Source organism: Aethalodelphis obliquidens, unplaced genomic scaffold (genome assembly GCF_003676395.1).
Source record: "Aethalodelphis obliquidens isolate GAN/ISIS:26980383/991018 unplaced genomic scaffold, ASM367639v1 scaffold22, whole genome shotgun sequence".
In the NCBI taxonomy this organism is placed as follows: Eukaryota; Metazoa; Chordata; class Mammalia; order Artiodactyla; family Delphinidae; genus Aethalodelphis; species Aethalodelphis obliquidens.
In genome coordinates this window covers 4,035,544-4,054,078 of record NW_020837966.1, presented here as the reverse complement: position 1 = coordinate 4,054,078, position 18,535 = coordinate 4,035,544, and the positions used below count along the sequence as shown (strand labels likewise).

The window sequence follows — 18,535 nt, the reverse complement described above, 5'->3', positions numbered from 1 at the left end:
TGGGCTACCCTACTTACCTTACGACTTTGAAGGGAATCAGCTTTGGTTTGAGGCTGATGCTCTACAGGACAGAATGGGCAAGCATCTCATCCTTGGCCACATAGTTGAGCTCATGGACGTTCCTGGAGAACACCCAGATTCTGGACCACCTATTATTTGAGAGAGTAATTTCTTTCTAACTTAAGTCACCCTGAGTTGGGATTTCTACTGCTTTCCCCTGAAAACAAAAAACTAAAGTATTTAAAAGTTTGAAGTTGAGAAGAGAATAAGAAAGAAGAATGAGCTATTCTGTGTTGTTTCACCAACCTCTGTAATGTAGAGCACATGTGAAGATCACTTTTAGGTCTTGTCTTTCATTGCAAGTACATTGGGGGATAAGTATTGTCATGCTGGTTTTACTTACTTCTCTCAGGTAAGGCTTGCCCATCTGGAAAAGAAGTCCTCCTCCAGTTGGGGTAACTGTGTACTTTGTCTTCCTTGGTGGTTTTGCATGGTTCCTCTGGTAACACAGATAAAAAGAGATTTCTGTCATCTCATACTCCACAACCCTCCCAAATTTTCAGCCACTCATACTATTGCCCTTCTCACTAGTACATGAAATTCAGAAAACACCTTAGCAAATATTCCTTTTACAGTTACTGTAAGCAGGGTGCCAGGCAAGTTATACAAATAAAATATCAATATAAAAGAACTCTTGCCTACAAAGATTTTATCCTCTAATTAGAATGACAGAGGAGAGCATTTCAGACAGTGATAGGAGACTTGAGAAAATAGAAACACGTAACTGTGTTAACCATCAAAAAATAGTATGTCATTAATTCTTGGATGAGAGGAACATAATAATAGCTCTCAAATCCAAACATTTTCGGGGTCTCTTTCCCCACCACCACCTTTGGCCTGGAGGGCTGCAGTAGTTTCCAGATCTACCTACTCCTACCCTGTGTAACGTCTGATCAGTTCTCCACATTAAAGCCAGAGAGGTCTCGTGGAGAAGAAAAACAGATGATGACACTCCTCTGATCTTCCTCCAATGCCTATAAGACCCTGCCCAGGCTGCCCCTCTGACCTCTGCAGCCTGGACTCATACCATGCCCCATCTTGTCCTTTCTGTTTCTTTCCCTCTGGGGGCTCTTCAGTCCCACCCCACAAAGGTCTTTGCATATGCTGTTCCCCATGCCCGGAACACCCTTCCCTCTCCTCTTCAACTAGCCAACACCTACTCACCCTCCTTCCAATTTCAGCTCAAGAATCCTGTCCTCAGAAAACTCTTTTCTGACCTCCTTGAGTAGGAGAAAACCTACCACAGGCTCTCACAGCACCAGGAATCTTTCCTTTGGACTTGTCCCCACTGAAGTACCACAGTTGTTTGTGTCATCATTTGAAATATCACCTGTATCCCCACATACCTCTAGGTGGTCAAGGGTTTTATCTGTGTTTACTCACCATTGGATTTCCAGAGCTTGACAAGGTGTCTGGCATGTGGTAGATGCTCAATAAATATTTATTGAAAGAATGAGTATATACATGGGATCCACCCTCACTTTAAGCTAGGCACCATGTTACGAAACTAACCACTTTGTCATTTACTTCTTAAAACCATCCTACGAGAGAAGTGCTATTGTTGTTGTCCCATTGTATAGCTGGAATACATAGTTAGAGAGAGAAAATAACATGGCCAAAGTCACATATAGGTGACAAAGTAGGGATTCCAACTAGGCACACGAACTCTTAGCCACTGGCCTCCACCTTGTCTCACAGATGAAGAAACTTCTGGAAGATTAGAGGAGGAAGAAGCTTAGTGAGTGAGCAGGAGTTTGGGCTAGTCTCATAAGACAAGATAGTTTTGGCCAGAGAGGTAATAAGCAGGAGGACAGGTACACAGGGACACTGCTGGCATAAAGGCACCTTTGAGTAAGGCTCCCCTTCTGGGTAGGTGAGTTAGAAAAAATGGCCCAACCTCCCTGCAGACATAGCCCCACATCAGGACAAGCATGTTGATAAGCCAAGCACTGACTCAGCTTCAGGTCCTACTTTCCCCTCAGCTAGGCATCTTTCTGCAGTGCACAAACCACACAGCTGTATGCAGCACCCTGTAGACTTGAAGGTTTAGAAGAAAAAAGCAAGAGGTGAAAAAATCCATTTGGCTAGAATGGATGCTTTCCGAGGGAAATGCAAAAGGCTAAGACTTGCCCTGTCTAATATAGTAGTTGCCCGTGACTATTTACAACTAAATAAGTTAAAATTAAAAAAAATTTAACATTCTGTTTCTCAGTCATACTCTTTTCAAGTGCTCAGTGGCCACATGTAGCCAGTGGCTACCGGACACTACTCTCTACTGGACAGCACAGAGAGAGAACATTTCCATTACTGCACAGCATTGGTCTAGAAAGCCAGCTGGAGCCATAGTTTGTACACAAGGAGCTCAGCCTTTATGCCATGGGGAGTGATGAAAGGGTTGTAAGCTGGGAAGTGATGGTGCTGGGAGGAGTAACAATTACAATTTATTGAAGGATTCTGATGTGCCCGGTAGTATACTAAGTACCTTGCAGGCAATATCTCATTCAATCTTCATAAGAGTCCTACAAAGGGATAGTATTATTATCCCCATTTTACAGGTAAGAAAATTGAGGTCCAGTGAGGTTCAATAACTGTTATTTTAGATTTTTTTTTGACGTGGACCATTTTTTAAAGTCTTTACTGAATTTGTTACAATATTGCTTCTGTCTTACATTTTGTTTTTTTGGCCGAGAGAGGCATGTGGGATCTTAACTACCTGACCAGGGATCGAACCCGCACACCCTCCATTGGAAGGCGGTCTCAACCACCGGACCGCCAGGGAAGTCCCCTTAGGTAACTCTTATAGTTCCAGGTCTGTCTGACTCCACGAGGTTCTACTTTATACCATGCTCCTCCTACTGTATACCCAAATTAGCCTGATGATGAAAGTGAACTATTCAACAGATCAGAGACTGAGGTCAGAGAGGCCTATTCAGCAGCCTTAGAAATATTCTAGGCATGAGATTATAATGTGTCCAACTGGGGGGGTCAGGGGCTTCCTTTGTAGAAACCTTCAGATTCTTGTTCTTTGTTCCCAGCCTACAGTTTGCCACAGTTTGCTTCCCCTCCTCCCTAACCATTCATCGCAATGGGCCACATTTTCTTTGGAATCATCTTTGCTTATCCTTTTGCTCCTTGTGTTGGTGTTTCCAGAGAAACTTGTGTTTGCATTAGGTTTTAACCTAATAAATTTTTATCCCTGGGAGGATATCTCCTGCTTCATCTTGCTGCTAGGCCTCCCGCTAGAGATCCCAGGACACAGCTGGAGAGCCTGTGTGGGCCCCACCACAAGCCAAGACCAGAAATCCCATCTGGAAACGTATGTGGCAGAAGCCTTCCCTCATCTCTCAGTTCCCCGGGAAATGGAATGCACCGAAGGATCCCACTTCCTGCTGGGACAGGGTTTCTTTTTGCTTCTTCGGCCTCCTGATGTTAAAGGTAAACTTTCACGTGGAGCAGTTCTGTCTTCATTGTGAGCTCCAGCAGTCCTGCGTTTGTGACTGATTCGGCTTTAGGTGAAGCTCGTCAGGCAATGGAGATGGATTGGCCCTCCCTCTGTCTTGTAAAGAAAACTGGTCTCCAGTATTTGCTTTCACAGCTTATGGACAAGTGGATCCCCATTAACCTCCCTGAGGAAGTCTGCGTAAGAAAACGGTGACTGCTGATCTATGTGTGACAGCTGGGGAAACTGAGGCATAGGATGATGGAGAGAATTTCACATGCATCAGAATTAACTAGAACAAGAAAGAAAACCAGGACATCCAGGTTGCCTGGTCATGTTTTAACCACAACCCACACTTGCCTATTTAGTTACAACAAACACAAAAGAGATAAACATAGATGTAAGTTAGTCTAAACACCAAATTTTAGAAGTTTTTCCTCTGATGTCTAGTCAGCCATCCTGACCTTTATTGGAGGATAAACCAACTCGCAACAGCTGTGGACAATTATTTACTGTAAGAGACTAAAGAGCTTGGATAATGAAGTGAATTCAGCATTAGAAGGAGAGCAGAGTGCTTGGTACCAGAAAGTTACCTTTTAAGTCAATTCTCAAATTCCAAAGATTGAGATACCAAGTTCATGATAGAAGAGGTCCTAGAAAAGCCCAGGATTTGTGGGGTGGTGGGCTTTGCTCACATCTGAGCACAGCCACACCTGGACCTTCCTCAGCCTAGACTGGTCCGGGAAGATACTCCATGCAGATGCTACCGAGATGACATGTCCCTTGCCGTCCATTAAAGCGATCTACGGCTGGCTGTGGAGTTACCCAAGCATCCTGGCTACTCAATAAGAAATAGATTTGGATTCCCTCACTCGCTGTCAGATTTTACAGCCGCCCGATGGTCTCTGGCAGTGTGGCCTCTCAGCGAGACACTGCTGAGGGGGACTCAGAGACATTTGGCAGTCAAGAGAGGGGCAAAAGCTTTGCATAATTCAGGGGTGAGTTCAAAGCCAATAACATTTACACTCCATGCCAAGAAAGCATTTTAAAGCCGGTGAGGTGCCTCTAAGCCAATAAGGTATTAATACTTTTAAGCATATTCCTTTTTACCCTTTGATAATAAGCGCTATTTTAACGTATTTGAAAACACCATCCTCAATTTAAAACAGGATATGTCACCTCTGCACTTTGAACTTCCAAGAGGAGAAGAAGCCTTGCTTGAAGCTGATGCACTTTATTACAGGCAGACACACACACACACACTCTCTCTCTCTCTCTCTCCCCCCCCAACCCCCTCTCACCGTCTCTCTCATCCTCACCTGTGCTGCAAAATAATGGACTCTGGCCACCCTGAGCGTGGCAAGTGAGACCAATGAATTTCCTCCCCAGGGCCCTCCTGCCTAGAGGCCCACCCACAGTACAGGGGAAGATTTACTGTAAACAACTCCCATATCTTGAATGGGGTTCAGCCCCATGATGCTTTTCAGAGCAAGCCCTAGTCCTTAAGGAAAAAAAGCTGAAGACTCTGTGTTCTAGAATTTTAACTAAACAGACCACAAAACCCACTTGCTCTCAAATTGAATTCTAAGTCTGAATTTGAGAACAACTGCAGTCCTTAAAATACAAATGACAACAAGCAGGGAACATTATCCTTGTCCTGAACAGAATTGTTGGGCATAATAGCATAGAGACAGAATAAGGTTTGAAAGAAATAAGAGCAGAGTCTAGGACTAGATGACTTGGGTTCAAACGATGGCTCTGCTATTTGCTCACTGTGTGACCTTGAACCTATTACTTAATTTAGGTGGTTGGTGAATCTTTGTGGCTTGGAATTGTGACTCAAAACTGGAAGAACCCTGGAGACCATCTTGTTCAACCATTATCCCACTAGTGTTACCCAGAGACTCCAGAATCCCCAATTCTCAGCCCTTCATTACTTGCATCAGAGAAGACCACGAAGGTGTGTCTGCAGTGGCAGAGGAAGAGGAAAGGCAGGAGGCCTACTGAATCTTTTGCCAAATACCTTGGTCTACTTTGAAAAATATCTGGTAGTCGTTGAGGTTTTGAGGGTGGACAACAAAACTTAAAGCTTAGGAGCTTAGGAGGCTAATTGACAGCTAAGAAACTGTTTCTTGTTCCTCTCCCCCCGCTCCAGGATTCCATCCCCTTACTTCTGGAGTACTACCCTGCTACATTTCATTGTTTACTGTACAAAGCATGAAGTTTACCATGGAATACAAGGTTCTTCTCCAACTCTTCTGCCCTATTCATCCAGTCTGACTCTCACCCACATATACTTTCTGTCTGACCACACTGACTGTCGCCTACCATGTCACACACATTCATGACTCCAGGCCATTCGTGCTATTCCTTCTGCTTGCAATATCTTTCCCCCTTTTCTACCTGGCAAATCTCTACTCATTATTCAAGGTCAAGGCCAATGTTAACTCTCCAGTAAGGTTTTCTCAGACATTATCTCTAATTCTAATGATAGAAAAGTTGAGTACCTACTAAGTGCTGAGAACTGTGCTCAATGCTTTGCGTGATGATCTCATTTCATTCAGAAATCCTCACTACAATTCCATGAAGTAGATACTATTGTGATCCCCATTTTAAGACTAGGAAAGCAAGTCTTACTAGAGTTAAATAACCTGCCCAAGGACACAGAGCTAGTTAGTGGTAGGGCTAACTTCAAGTCCAGGTCTGTCTGACTCTATAAGCAAGCTCTTCCCCATCTGTCAGTACAACTCTTCCAATGAACTCATGCTTTGTTTACATCATTTTCCCAGTTTAACTTTACATCTTTTTCGTCCCTACTAGATTAAAACTCAGGTTGTGTGTTATTCTGTTTTAAATCTCTAATACTTAGCTCACTGCTTGGCTCACATAAATGTGAGCCAAGATGCTTAACGTAAGTGTGTACACATGTGTTGAATGGAGAAATGGCTAGATGGATGGATGGAAGGAGGGAGGGAAGGAATCAAGGAAGAAATATTCAGCTTCCTTAAAGGTGCATATTCTAAACAAGCTAAACTTTTCCAAGTACACCAAACATTGTGTTTCATAAAGAATAATGTTAGTGCTTTCTGAAAAATGTACCTAGATATTCAATGCATATTTTATATTGACCCTGAGCCTTATTAATGGTAGGAAATTCAAAGGAAAGTCAAATCTATACTCTGTACACCTATGGCCACAGAAAAGAAGCCTGAAAATGTTGGACAAAGCAGAAAACATCTGGACCAGGTCAGAACCTTGAAGAATGAAGATATATGCTGAGTTCAGTCTTTTCACTTAAAAAAGAAAAAAACCTTAGGTACTTCTCACGACTTCAGTGCCTTGCTTTTTGATATGTCCTCCAAGGACCAAGTCTCACCCACAGACTTCAAATAGGTAAGCTTGCAGCTGCTACAAATTCAAGTGTTTAGACTACATCAACTTGCAGTTATTAGGGATGCATAAAAAGATCTAGAGAAAATGAGAACAGACCTTAGCCTTGGGCAAAAATATATAAGGTGCCAAACAGACACATTAGGGGAGGTTCAGAAATCAGTACTGTGGCTCTGCGTTCAAACTGGCCTGGCCAGAGTGCAAGCCTTTCCTCAGAGCATATGAGCCAGGGTAGCTATCATTCAGTATTTTCAAAGTCTGTAGGATGCAACCTGAGAGGAAAAAGTGAGTTTCCAGGTAGGGATAGAAGTAGAATCAGAATTCTGGGTGACATGTTAAAATACAATCTCATGCGGTATTTGTTTTTCTTTTTCTGACTTACTTCACTCGGTAGGACAGACTCTAGGTCCATCCACCTCACTACAAATAACTCAATTTCATTTCTTTTTATGGCTGAGTAATATTCCATTGTATATATGTGCCACATCTTCTTTATCCACTCATCTGTCAATGGACACTTCGGTTGCGTCCATGTCCTGGCTACTGTAAACAGAGCTGCGAGACGTAAGAGGGAGGAGATATGGGGATATATGTGTATGTATAGCTGATTCACTTTGTTATAAAGCAGAAATTAACACATCATTGTAAAGCAATTACAACTCCAACAAAGATGTTAAAAAAAAATACAATCTCATGGTCTACAAGGCCGAAGTGCTTTGAAGCTGCATTCATGGTTGGAACCTCTTTGGGGTAGCCATGTCCAACTACGAAGTAATTGCAGGTCAGGCTGTGATGGAAGAGCATCCCAGGGCCCTCTCTTGGTGTGTTCTCAATGTGGAGAGGCTGACTGGTTCCATGACTGGCAGCAGAAGGAAGGTTTGGAAGCTGGATTAAGTGGAAACTTTCTGCCATCTGTCTTTGATCCCAAAGGGATAAGTTCAGATGAGCTTCTACAAAGAACTCGATGATTTAAGTTTTGTATAGCTATCTCAGCAAAAACTGCTTTAGTTTTCTTGCTTTGGGTGGACCCCTGAAGCTGTTTTCTACCTTGATTTTGTCCAGTTTCATTTTGGAAGAGGCTTTTATAAATTAGGGTAATGCCCTGTGCACGTTTCCACATCCTAAATGTGAGAAACAATAATTGCTTCCAGTTACGGGGTGTTAATTAAGTGTAAGAGACTCTGCTACTGCTTGATATGACACTGCCTCATTTAATCCTCGCAAGCAGCCCTGAGAGAGACACGCATGTTCAACTGCTCTATGGTTGAGGATAACGAAACTTGTCTGGTCATTTCACCATAGAGACGAGACTTACTTGCGGGCTTCCTTTCACACCCAACTCCACTCTTGCTCTGATCATAGTGCAACACTACCCAACTTTTCATAGTTATTCAAGTCTCCCCTAGGTTCTTGATGACTAGAACTGGGTTTCACCCTCTTGTGGGCATCACAAAGTATGGTGTACATACGAACAGCTAAATAAGTTGAGAGAACTTTTTTTTTTAATGAAAAAGACAGATACAGAATTTTTCAGATACTGAATTTCTCACGCACTGAGTCCAGTAGGAATGGATTAAGAGATGAGGTATGTCAGCAGGAGAGTGGAAGACTCCTGGGTGGCACTGAGGTTGGACGCACCATCTCATATCAAGACAGGGTGAACCTCGGAGCCAAACAAAGGGCATTTGTTGCTGGAGGATAAATGTTCTGTTCACTCAGGAAAGAAGACCACTTCAAAGACCATTTGTTGGCTTGGTGAGAAACTGTTGCCGAGGTGAAGAGTCCCTAGGTCCCAACTGCCCATAAACATGTCTCCCAACAGCAGGAAGGAGCTGGACAAAATGGCTGTGGCTACCAGAGCAGGGAGCAGAGCCTCAGGAAGCGGATGCATCTCCCTCAGTAGCACCGACGCAGCCAGGAAGGGTTCTATGCGCCAACAGGCCAAGATAAACACGGCCCGGCGCTGCTGGGGGTCGGGGGCAGCCATCGGGGAGCAGCTGAACCACCACAGTCATGCAGCCTCTCGAAAGACTACGGCCACAAGCGCGCAACCAGGGCCTGTGGTTTCCTGCCGTCCTCCCTGGTACACAGCTTGGGCTCCCAGTGACTCATGGCCAATGATGTGCCAAGACTTCACGTCCCATCTCCGAGGGAGCCCAACCTGCACAGAGCCATGGCCATTCCCACTGTTTCCTCCTCCCGAGGAGCTTAATGAGGGGATTAACGATGACCAGGATGTGAGTGGGCGACTTCACACGAGCAGCCGGCTGTAAAAGCGCCCTGCCCAGGCACATGAGGACAAGCAGAGGGCCAGGGACCATCAGCTGTGCCGAGCTAAGGCTGCTGTTTCTCAACTCTGCTGGTTGAGTGGGGGGGGGAGGGGTGAGGGGGAGGAAGAGAAACTAACATTTATTAACATCAGGCCTCTAGAGAGATGGTGCGGTTGGGTGGTTAAGAGTGTGGGCGGGCGTCAGATTGCATCTGGCTTCACCGCGTACTAGCTGAGTGATCCTGGGAAGCGGCTCAGTCCTCTGAACCTCAATATTCTCATCCAGAAAAAGAGGGAAAATAGTAGTACCCACCTCAGCCTGAAGATCAAACGGAAATTATAAATGCAAAGTTTGGTAGATGTTAGCTTTTATCATTGTTATTATTCCTGCCACTATTGCTGGTGGCGCTTAAGAACAGAAAGAATTGTTTCAGAGGGAATTAATGCCCCTTATTGAGTAGAAAGCTTTATGGAAGGTGAACATTGGGCTCCAGTTATAAGTTGGCGGTACAAAGTGCATTGTGTAGACGATGAAGCCTACACACCCTTTGGGACCCTCAGAAGCAGTAGACTGACCACAGTTACCATCTCACTCCCCACCTGGCACCACCATTAGTCATCCAAACCCCAAGCACACACGCCTGCTATTCAGTTCTGCCAAAACCTATGGAAGACTTGTCATGTGCCAGACACTGCACTAGGCACTGAGGCAGGGGGTGGGAAGAGTTAAACAACGGCTCCTGCTTTTTCAGACACGAGTGAGAGACACAGACATGTGTGCACACAACCAGGGCAGGCAAATCATTGCTCTGGTGCTGAGACAAACTACATGTAGAGCACACGGGGGAGAGATTGATGCCAAGTGGGGATACCTGTGGCGTCTTCTTGGGAAGGTGTATGTTTTTAGATAAGTCTCAAAGGTTGATGTGATGGGAAGGAAGGCAGTATAAAGGGACCATCTTTTGCAAAAGCAGTAGCCTAGAGTGGAAGGAATGGATAAACTGGAAACTGGGAAGTTGGAAAATTGGGAAAAGACCACCTTTTGTAGAGCTTTGACTATCAGGCTGAAATTTATGTTGGGAAGCAATATGCACTGGGAATATAAGCTCAGGCATTGACACTCAAATGAATCTGAGTCATGGCTCTTCCTCATGTACATCATGTGACCTTGGAAATGTACTTTGCCTCTGAACTGCTGGCTCCCCACTGTAAAGTGGGGATCACGGCAGTGCCTAATTCACAGTGTTGTGGATATTCACAGGCGGCTCAGCACAGCGACTCAACACAGTAGGCTCTCATAAAAAATTAGTTATTTTTATCACTGTCAGCAATCAGGATGCTGTGACAATAGCTTAGCGAGAAATGATGAGCATCTGAACTAGCTCAGTGGAAAACAAAAGGAAGGGATGCGCATACATTTAAGAGGCAGAATAGGGAAGTTAACAGGCTACTGGCTATAAGGAGCAAGAGAGGAGGAGTCAGCAATGCCTCAAGGATTCAAGCCCAGGAGGAGTTTGGGATGGTGTTACCAAGGTGGGGTCATGGAAAATGATCTTGGTTTGGGGTGTAGTGAATTAAAAGTGGCTGGTAAATTCTTTAGGTTGTTCTTTTTCATAGGAATTTCATATGCAAAGATCTAAATTTCAGTAGAATTTTTAAGATAAAAGACTCAGATTAGGGGATTATGTATACAGAAGTAAAAGTCAAGCCTTTGGAATGACAGGATGGTCTTCTAAGGGTATTTATAAGCAATAAAGTTGCTGGGAAATAGACACTTTGAAATGTGTATTTACAAAAGAGGATAGAAAAAGGGAAACAGAAGAAGAACTAAAGAGTTACTGTGTTCCAGAAACATCATTTGATGGGGGTTTCAAAAAGGCTGTGGTGATCAGCTCTTCAGACAGAAATGAGGTCATTTAGTTTAATGATGCCTTCCACGAGCATCTCAAAAGAGGATAGGGAAGAAGCTAGCCTGTAAGGCATTAAGGAGAAAACAAAGGGAGGAACATGGTGTATGTTTCATTTATAAAGAAGTTCAGAAGTTAAAGGAATGTGATAGAGAGTGGGAAGGAGGTTAAAACCAATCTAGCACAAGGCAGGAGTGAGTTTGGGATGGAAACTATTTGAACAGGTTTGTAGAGTAGAGAAATACCCACTGGAGAAAAACTGAAGATGCACAAGAGGAAAGAGGTTATTGATGATCTAAGGAGAGGCAGAAAAGTGTGTCAATCCCCGACTCAGGAGGGATGTTTTTTGGAGCAAACCAGGACCACATCTTATGTAAATGCCAGAGCATGGGAGAAAGGCCATGTTTTAAGGCAAAGGAAAATTTTATTTGGGTAACTGGTTTGGAGTACTTTTATCTTCTAATAAACTGTACGTTTTCCTTCAATATAATGAATTTTCATAAGTTAAAAACACACACACCACAACAACGTGGGGTGGGATTTGTCCCTGAATTCTCTCGAGAGGCAGAGAAGGGGAGCAGGCTAATCATAACCTCATTAAATTTCAATAATCTAACCAACAAAAAGAGAATGCCCACCCAGGGGACAGACTGGGGTTCCAATGAGATAATCTATGGACCTGATTGGTAATTAACTAGAGTTTGCTATTTTTAGCATATTTGTTCCTGAAGCTGTTTTTGGAACTTTGACTTGAAGAGATAATGATGACTAGGACATGAGAAAATGGAAAGTTTGTGCTGTGCTTTATTTGTGCTGTAAGTAGATAGTGTGTGATGCAGAAGAAAACAGCACGTATCTGGAAGTGTCTCCGTGAAGTGCTCTTAGAAATGTGCCACTATAACATTGAGGGGGGGGCATCATGGACTTTCCACTAAGAAAGGCCCCTTCTCCCCCAACTTTTTTCCAGTGATGTCTCCAACACGGTTTTGAATGACTCAAGCTTTGAGACTCCTACCACTTCCCTTGCTATGCATGTTTACCATTTCCCAGATTTCATCATTAGGGCATTTCCTGAAATTCAGCCCAATGTGCTCCTTTTTTCTGATTTCAAAACGGATTCTGTTTCAAGCCTCAGCTGTCAAATGGGGAACCCAACTGTGAACGGTAGCGAATTTGACTGTGACATCAGAGTTTCCAACGGGAACCCGACTTTCCACCCTGAGATCCAATTCCCCCCTTGATTCAGGATTTAAGAATAATGCAGTCTTCTCCAGACCTCACCAAGGAGCCACTGCTGAAGCCAACAGCAGCAGGACCCCAAACTGCCTTGGAGGTTGGCAGCCTGCAAGGACTGTCTGCCAAGAACCCTCTTGGAACCTCATCACCTTTCCAAGACCCTGTTTTTAAGCAGATCAAAGTATTTTCCTCAGACTGGTGAAAGTCAGAGGCCCAGGTCAAGGTGAATGAGTGTGGGATTCTGAAGGAAGCTGGCAGAACATCAAAGAAGGTTGGGCGGGACCTGAATCCTTTCTTTGAAAACTCTTTTCCATTGTTTCCCAGATTTTTCAGTTTGACACATCGTTGAACTTGCCTCTCTGCTCCCACGCCTAGTCTCTACAACTGCCCATTAGTTCAATCATCTGATGCTTACACTTCTTACGTGTTTGCATGTTCCAAAAGCCAATGAACATACATATGTACTGATCTATATGTGTGAATAAATGTCCATGTTCACCCATACTTACTAACCATCTTATCTTAAACTCTGAACTCATAATTAAACTTCTTTTCTTTTTATTCTGTACTTAGTTGTAGCCCCGTAACACTTAATACATAGTTCCGTGGCTCCCACCAGACTGCACACACCCTCAGGATAGCAGTTGTGTCCTCCTAGTCATCTCTGTGCTCTTCCTCAGGCCTAATGCAGGGCCTGCTGCACTTTAAATATTTGAAAATAGTTAGTGATCGCTACGGGTAGTCTCAGACTTCCTCCTAATTTTAACAAGTATCTATTTATGCCACAGCAATGACTTTTGGGGAACTGAATTGGCACTCTTGAAGGGCCAGAAAAAAAAATATTCAAGGACATCACTTCTTAGATTGATACAAAAAGCAAGCAGGCACTATGCATACAATAAATAAAATCATAAATATAGCCATCACAGGTAACATTCATTGAACATCTACTATGTGTCACACATGTGCAATGTGTGTTCTGCCATATGTTATCTCATTTGGCTCTTCATCCTGGACCGTCCTGGGCTCAATCTTCACCTCTTCTCCATCTGCACTCTCCTTGGTGATCCCACGTGACCACTATATGCCACTAACTCCCAACTTCTCCAGACCAGATTTCTCTTCCAAACCCCAAACTCATCCATCTGCTGCCTTCACTTGGATGTCACAAATTCAGCACATCCCAAACTCACTCCTGACCCCCTTGCAAAAGCTGCTCTACCTTCTGCCTTCCGCAGCTCAGCCTTCTAGTTGCTCAGGCCAAAATCCTTAGAGTCATGTAAATTCTACTCCTTCTCTTGTTTCTCACATCCAATGCACGGGAAAGTAAATTCTGCTGACTCTCTCTTCAAGATAGATCCAGAATTCTGACATTTCTAACACTTCCCCTCTGTTCTAGTCCAAGCCATGACCACCTCTTTCTTAGGCTGGAGCTCTAGCCTCCAAACATGGCTCCCTTCTTCTACCCTTGTGCCCTAAGGCATGGTCCCAGCAAAGCAACCAAAGCGGTACACATTTTGTCAGATTTCAATGACTCTCCCTTTCACTCAGAGGAAAGGCCAGAGTCTTCCCAATGTCTGGAATGATTTAGGGTCCATCTGTCCTCTGACCCCATGTCCGGACACTCCCCCATTGCTCTCCTGACTCCTGCCACATTGTGTTCCTTGTTCTTTCATGAATGTGCCAGCAGCTCCCACCTCTGGGTTTTGCTCCAGCAATTCCCTCTGCCTCAAGTGTTCTTCCTGCAGCTACTCTTGGCTAACCCCTCGCCCCTTTCAAGTTTCACTTAGGTTTGCCCAAACCACCTTCTTAATGCCACCACTTGCTCACCCCCAACAATCCCAATTCCCCTCATTCTGCTCTACCTTTTTTTTGGTCCACAGTGCTTCTCACCTTCTAACATACTACATAAAGTTGCTTATATATGACTTGGTTACCTTTCTTTCTTTCCCTTGTATAATGCAAGCTACGTGAGGGTACAATTTTTGCCTCTCTAGTTTGGAAAGGTCTGGTTCACGAGCGGGCACTCAGTGTTGAATAAGTGGGTGAGAAAAAACAGATGCTCTTGGAATCAAGATACTCAGGCTCCCAGCCTCACAGCTCCAAGGGGCTTTAACAGCCCGAGTGGAGCACATCCTTACACCCATCATGCTCCATCTCAGACTCAAAGCCCTACACCCTCTGGTTCTCTAAATTCCCTTTCTATAGCTCGAATCTATGCCTTGAGAAACCACTCTGTCTGCCAGAGAGTGGCAAGGCACCATTTCATTTGCTTGAAACCAAATCCAATTAAGAATGGGGAGACTTTTTTGGTCGCAAATAGCTGCTTGGTGAGTGGAAGCTAATAAAATATGACCAGCACGGGCAGCTCTCCTGGCAAGCAGTTCCTTGAAGAGAGAATTACAGCCTGGCACAGTTCCCGGCAAGTGGTTATCCTCTCTTGCTCCTGATGCTCGATGAAGAGCATGCTGGGAGCTGGGATGGGCTTCCAAATCTCCAAGGGTCATGACGGTAACAGGATGCTTACCTTTGGGGGGCATAAAGGAGTGTTTTCCATTTTTGAAAAGAGGGACCATCTGTTTTAGTACCTACAGTTCCATTAATTGGCTATAGTCTTGTATAGGGATCTTGATTAAGTAATACCAACTGAACTCAAAGAACTTTAAATTCATTCAGGATGAGCGTCTTCTCATAAGCTTCCCATTAGCATCAGAGACACTCAGCGGCCAAATTTCAAGATGACGAATAGCCAAACCTCAGGTGGAAAACTTCCACGGTGCCTGCTGCTGCTTCTTTCCTTTTCTTCTCCACCTCCTCCTCCTCTTCCTCTTCTCCTTCCTCTCCCTCCTCCCCTCCCTCTTCCTCTTCTTCCTCTTAATATACCTGAGCATTGGGTGTTATCATCCCAGTATCTTTCCTGAACAACCTGGATGGATTGCAAGGGAATTTGGCCGAGTGAAAAAAAAAGCCAACCTTAAAAGGTTACACATTTGGTTGCACAACACTGTGAATATAATTAATGCCACTGAATTGTACACTTACTAAAAACTGGTTAAGGTGGCACATTTCATGTTTTCTATACTTTACCACAATAAAAGTAAAGGTTACATATTGTATGATCCCATTTACATATTCTTAAGACGGCAAATTTGTAGATATGGAGAAAAGATTAGTGGTTGCCAGGAGTTAGGGAAAAGGAAGAAAGGAGGGAGGTGGCTGTGGCTAGGGATTCTTGTGATGGAACTGTTCTGTATCTCGACTCTGGTGTGGTGGCCATACAAGTCTCACAAGTGATAAAATTTCATAGAACTAAGTAACACATGCACAAGCACGCACAAATGAGTGCACGTAAAACTGGTGAGATCTGAATCAAATCAGTGGCTTGTATCACGTCTGTCTCCTGGTTGTGGTATTGGTCTGGAGTTATGTAAAATGTTGCCATTGGGGGAAACTGGATGGGAGGTATGTGGGATCTCTGAGCTATTTCTTACAACTGCATGTGAATATGCAATTATCTCATAATAAAAAGTTACACAACAACAACAAAGGATTATTTCTCACTTGTGCCACATGTCCTACTTGGTACGGCTGGGGATTTTAGTCCATGTGGGTGGCACAGGCTATTAGAGCCTCCACCATCTGGAACATCAGTAGTCACCTCATCAAGGGAAGGGAACATAGCAAGTTACTCCCTGGCTCGTAAAGGTTTCCACCTGGAAGCGACACATCATTTCCACTCATGTTTCACTGGCCAAACAAGTCCTTTGGCTCTCCTAGCTTCCTGGAAGTAGGGAAATTCAGTTTTGCCGTATGTGTGGAAAAAGGAGAGTCAAAATATTGGTGACAGCACTAATGATCACAGCTGTTGCTTAAGATTATCTAAATGCTTAAAATATTCACAAAGCATTTTACATTTACCTCATCATCATGTGACCAAGGAAACAAGGGTCTCCCACTTAATGATAAATCTAATATAGGAAATGCAAATATGAATATTATACTGTTCATTGTGGATAAAATTTTGTATTGGGCCTGAGTTTCACTGATTAGAAAAAGTGAGAGCTTTCTGAAAAGGATAATTAAAATGCTAAAATATAATTTTAAATGCACCCATGTGACAAAAACTACTTCTCTTTGGCTTTTGTTTTTACTTCCAAGTGTATGTGGAAAATAACTGCCTATTAAATTTTGATGGAAGCAGTGCTTGCAAACGACCTTTAATTTTTCAATCTGAAGGTACAAATGGCCAATTTAAAATGCAACTCAGGTGTGAGTAAAAATTTCTGTATGTTAAATTTCTGCCAATGGAGGGCATTGGGAAATTTCTGCATGTTAAGGGAGGCCATTGGGAGGCCTCCCAATGGAGGGCATTGGGAAGGGTGGGCTCAGGTGGATCAGACTGATAGATTTCAAAGGACATAAGTGTGGGAAAAATACCAGAGAGGCCAGGAATTTGCTAAGAAAAGAAATAGGACACCATTAATCAATAAGTAACCAGATTACTCCAGGAATGACCAACCAAACGTTGTGGTTCTTAAAAATTAAATCAGATATTTTGCTATTTGAAAATATATCTAAGATATAGTCTTTAACTTGTACTTTATCAGAAGACAATTATATTGATCAGAGTTGCTTAGAAATGGGGACACAGGGTAACCGACCCTTATTGAGCATCTAGTATATGCCAATCCCTGTCTATGCCAGCCACCTTTAACCTGCACGATGCTCTTGCACTCTTGTACCATTATTAGCACTCTATTTTACAAATGCATAGTTAGAAATGTGAAATCATGTGCCCAGGACTGCCTGACTGCAGAGTGGGGTTCTCTCTGGTTAACTGTGCTGTATCCTTCATTCATCATTAGTTTCCTTGGAGCAGGACAGTGGACAACAATCCCATGACTGGACTCCAGCTCCTTTTCCAGACTCTGTTTAACTGCTTCCTTCTATGACCCTAAGCTCCAGCCAGAGGACACTTCTCACACCTCCCCAAGCCAAACCTTCAACATCCAACCTCTGTGCCTTTGCAAAAGCTATTCCTCCTGCCTTTTCTTCCTGACCTCTGTACCCCAAATTTACCTACTCTGCAGGTCCTAGCTCATGTGCTGGAGCCTTCAAGTCTTCCTACGTCATTGCCTTAAAATCTTTCAGATACAAGGCAAGAAAGGAATGAATGAATGAACGCGTGCATGCATGAATAAATGAACAAATGATACCTTCCCCTAAAAGTAATGCTCCATTCCTTCTTTCTTTCCATTGCATTTATTGTGGTTGTTATATTCTGCTAGAGGTTGGTAGCTATTTCATTTCCATTCAGAAAACACTGAGTTCTTCCTATCACAAAGCTCAGTGCCAAGTAGGGTGGGGAATACAACAATGGGTAAAACCCAGCCCAGCCCCGGCCCCTAGTTGTTCACAATCACACAAATAACAGAAACTGTTTGTGAAATGAACTCAGATACACATGAGTTCCCCTGCCAGGCTCTCAGCTCTGTGAAGGAGGAAGTACATTTTCAGAGGGGGGGGACATGACTTCATGCCTTTTCTAAGAGAAGTCTGACTCACAGCAACATACTTGATCAAGAGCAAAGCCCAGTGCAGAATGACCCCATTCCTGGCCAAGTCAAGACCCACCAGGCTACGTGATGGATGGCCTCAATGCCCAGGACTGCAAATAGCATGTTGCAGCTTTGGCTGGCCTGAAATGATAAGGTTAGAAAACCAAACAATATTGTCCTGAGTGTTCATAAAAATAAGCAGAAATTAGAGAAGCCTTAGCATTCTTAAGAATGATCATTTATTATTATAACCTTGCTCATTTCAAGAGTGATCCCAGAACATAAAAAAATTATGATAAAATAAGATGGCAACATAATACTACTATTTAAAATAAAATCATAGATTAATACCAGAAAACTCCAGACTATTCCATTTAACTTCATGTAGGGGAGTCTTTGAAATTAGGTTAAGTGACTCCAGGCTTTTTATTTATAGAAACAACTTGGATGTTGGTCTGAGAAGTGAGATACCCAAGTTTTCAAATAAACTCAAGTCACAGAGAATTGTAAATAATGAAGAACCATGTGGATGAAAAATAAATCTTTCAAATGCCCTGTCTAATTGATAGGAAAAGCATTTCATATTAGATAAAACCCAATAAAAAGATTCAAAGACAGGATGTAAAAAGCACACACACACACACACACACACACACACACACACACACACACACAC

At 43.4% G+C, this 18,535-nt stretch overlaps 1 protein-coding gene across 1 annotated transcript in view; it reads right to left on the bottom strand.

Annotated features, from left to right (window-relative positions):
* The window catches only part of CACNA2D3 (calcium voltage-gated channel auxiliary subunit alpha2delta 3), an 899,902-nt gene that overhangs the window by 36,643 nt on the left and 844,724 nt on the right, over positions 1–18,535 (bottom strand). The window contains exon 39 of the mRNA XM_027121113.1: positions 404–499. The gene's annotated coding sequence lies outside the window, so the exon portion shown is untranslated. The remainder of the gene's footprint in view (positions 1–403; positions 500–18,535) is intronic.